Genomic DNA, 3231 nt, shown 5'->3' on the forward strand with positions numbered 1-3231 from the left:
TATATATATATACACACACACACACATATATATACATAATTTCTTTCAAAGTATATAAACAAATACCCTTCTCTCTGACACGAAATCACTGCAGGGCTAATACACGGTTTCAAGAATCATAGCAGATATGGGGGATTAATAAAAAGCATTTAGAGATATACCACACGTGCAAATTCCAGTACTTTATGAGATTTAGCCACATTAAATTATTGCTTCTACATAAATTCTAAGTGTGAAAAGGACCACTGGCCAATTTTTATTCTGGTTTTTTTGTTGTTTTTTTTATTTTCGGGGGGGGGGGGGTTGGTACCGGGAATCAAACTCAGGACCTTGCACTTGCCAGGCAGGTGCTTATGCTGCTGAGCTATATCCCCGGCCTGTTTTGATTTTTGAAACCAGGTGTTGCTGTGTAGTTCAGGTTGGCCTTCAACTTACTGTGTAGCCCAGACTTGCCTCAAATTTGAGGCAATCCTCCTGCTTCAGCCTCCAGAGTGCTGGGATTACAGGCCTGTGCTACTATACCTGGCCTTGACTGGCCAATTTAAACAAGCAAGCTGGCATATCCTTTCAACCACTGCTGGGTTGTTTTATTTTGTTTTGTTTTGTTTTGTTTTGTTTTGAGACAGAGTGCTATGTAACTCAGGCTGGCCTTGAACTTACTATGTAGCACAGGCTGGCCTCAAATTCATGGTGAGGCTCCTGCCTCCACCTCTCAAGTGCTAGGAGTACAGACCTGTACCACCATGCCCAACTGTTTTATTGTTTAAATTGATACCATGCAAGATGAAGAGCTCACTAAATAATGGCTTATCTTCACTTACCTATTTAAAGCTATAGAATGAATTACACTAACTGCCTGGAAAAGAAGAATTGAGTCGGGATGCCAAGAGTAACCATGCATGACAGTGAGAAAGACCGTATCTCTAGAAGAATGTAGAAACAAAAGCAACCCAATAAGGAGAATTGAATTTATTTCACAGGTACCATTTTTGGTGGTGTCCTTGAAAAGTCCCCAATTTGGGGTGTTGTTTGTCATTTTCTTTCAGCATCTCCATCACCTTAATCTATCTGAACAATCACTGATAGAATAATTTTAAATCTTAACATTCTAGATACCAAACGTATCAAAACAGCTTTGAAAGCTTCGGGTGATAAGGACTTTATGAATGATTGATTCTTACCCCTAAACAAGCCAGTATTTAAGAAATGTGGTACAAAAGTTTCTTTAGCCCGGCGTAGAGGTGCACACCTGTAATCCCAGCACTAGAGTGGCTGAGGCAGGACAATCGTTGCGAGTTCAAGACCAGCCTGGGCTACAAAATGAGCTCAAGGCCGGCCTGAACTGCAGAGCTAGACCCTGTCTCAAAAAGACCAAAAAAAAAAGAAGTTTCTTTAGCAATTGATTATAATGAGCCTAAATGCTTCTGTGACTGGGAAAAAATAAAGGTAAATGCAAATCTATGTATACTACCCGTATACGTATACACTTACACACACACAAAATACGTTGTTTTCTCGTTTATACTTGGCTTCAGTTTAGGATAAGTGTGTAGCAACAGAATCCAAACACATTTTGAGCAATAACTACAGTTATTTGTTGACTCCTTGGACACCGTGTAGGTACATATGCATCAGAGATTATTGCTCCCAATAATACTAAGTAGATATCCACATCACTACTTACTATGTGAGGAAACCTAAAAGGTTAATAAACTGATAAATGACTACACAGGAAATGTAAACTTAACGCATCTGAATTCCAAACCAGACTTTCCTTGATTCAACTACAAAGCACTGCCTCCCTTGACGGAAAAAATAAAGGCAGAAGCATAACTTCGTTTTTTCGTCGGTGTTACTTATATCTCAGTATGATACAGTGATCATACTGAGAAAGCAAGAACACTGAAGTCAGTTTGGATTTACAGCCAACTCCATCACTGACGAGATGTCCGTCTGTCTTTTCTCACAAGGCTGTTCTGAGGATTAAGTGAATGTGTGCGTGCAAAAGGCTCAGAATGCTGCCTGTCACTGTACAAAAGAGAAACGCACCAGTTCTTCTGGAAGCATTAAGCAATAAGGATTTTCAAGGACCGACCCCCCGCCCCGCCCCGGGCAAAGAACTAGTGAGAACAAGTTTCACCTGACAACCAAAAGTAACTAGAAGGTAAGAGGGGGCGCGACGAGCCGTCAGCGGAGCCGCCTGGTCACCCTGACTTTGGGCGAGGTCCGCGAGGACTCAGCCTCTGTCCCGGCAGTTCAGTGTGAGGAAACGGGTATCACAACTCTTTTGGCAGCGAGCGGGGTGTGGCGACCGGTACGCTCGGAAGCCAGTAGGCCGGGCAGCCGAGGGGGAGCCAACCGCGGTGTCCCAAGATGCCACCTCAGAAGCGGTGGGCGCCCGTAGGGCCCACCCGGGCATCGTGAGGCCCACCCCGGCGTCCACAGAACCCTACCCGGCGTCTGGAGAGGCCTACCTCGGTGTCCGGAGACGCCTCTGGAGTGAGAAGCCTGCCGCCGCCCGGCTGAGAGCGAGAAGACGTTAGGAAGCGGGCGGGCGGGCGAGGACGACAGGTACTCGCCGGCGGCGCGCGCGGCTCCGCAGAGCCCCTCCCCCAGACGCTGGAGGGCAGAAGTGGCAGTCGCGCGGGCGTGGGGAGGAGAGACTTGTCAAGCGCGCGAGGCGAAGGCACAGCTAGGGGACGCGATCTCTCGAAGGGCGCAGGCGCAAGGCGGAACCAATCTCATTCCGGGGAGGGAGCCGCTGCCTGGACGTACCAACTGCGCAAGACTAGAGGCAGCGGCCGCGAAGCCGTCTTAGTTGGTGGAGGTATACGCGTGGGCTGAGTCTTTTACTAGGGCTCTGCAATGATTGAAGTGGAAACCAAGGAAGGACAACAGGACACCTAAACTATTACGCTGAACCCTTGGAACTCGGCCACTGCTGTGCCAGCCGTCCTCTGGCCTTTTGTATTCGTAGAACTACTTAAAAACTATCTCGCCGGGCGTGGTGGCACAGGCCTGTAATCTTAGCATTCCAGAGGCTGAGGCAGGAGTATTCAGTTGGAGGCCAGCCTGAACTGCATAGTGAGATCCTGTCTCAAAAAAACCAAAAAAAAACCCTATCTCATTCTATAGTAAAGCGTTAAAGTCTGATCATTTCAATGGAGGAAGGAAATCTTAGAATGAAACTCAAGAGATGGCAGGTGTTAGTGTAAAACGCAAACTACTACT

General features: G+C 46.8%; 1 protein-coding gene across 5 annotated transcripts in view; it reads right to left on the reverse strand.

The window, feature by feature from the left end:
* Positions 1–2712, reverse strand: part of Uimc1 (ubiquitin interaction motif containing 1) — a 120445-nt gene extending 117733 nt beyond the window's left edge. For 3 of the 5 annotated variants that reach the window (XM_013509672.1, XM_005376406.2, XM_013509668.1), the window contains exon 1: positions 2475–2712. The gene's annotated coding sequence lies outside the window, so the exon portion shown is untranslated. The remainder of the gene's footprint in view (positions 1–2474) is intronic. The other 2 variants (XM_013509674.1, XM_013509677.1) reach the window with 2 other exon arrangements.
* Between the last annotated feature and the right edge of the window lie 519 nt (positions 2713–3231).

The sequence above is a fragment of the Chinchilla lanigera genome, unplaced genomic scaffold (genome assembly GCF_000276665.1).
Source record: "Chinchilla lanigera isolate Chin_1 unplaced genomic scaffold, ChiLan1.0 scaffold00007, whole genome shotgun sequence".
Taxonomy (NCBI): domain Eukaryota; kingdom Metazoa; phylum Chordata; class Mammalia; order Rodentia; family Chinchillidae; genus Chinchilla; species Chinchilla lanigera.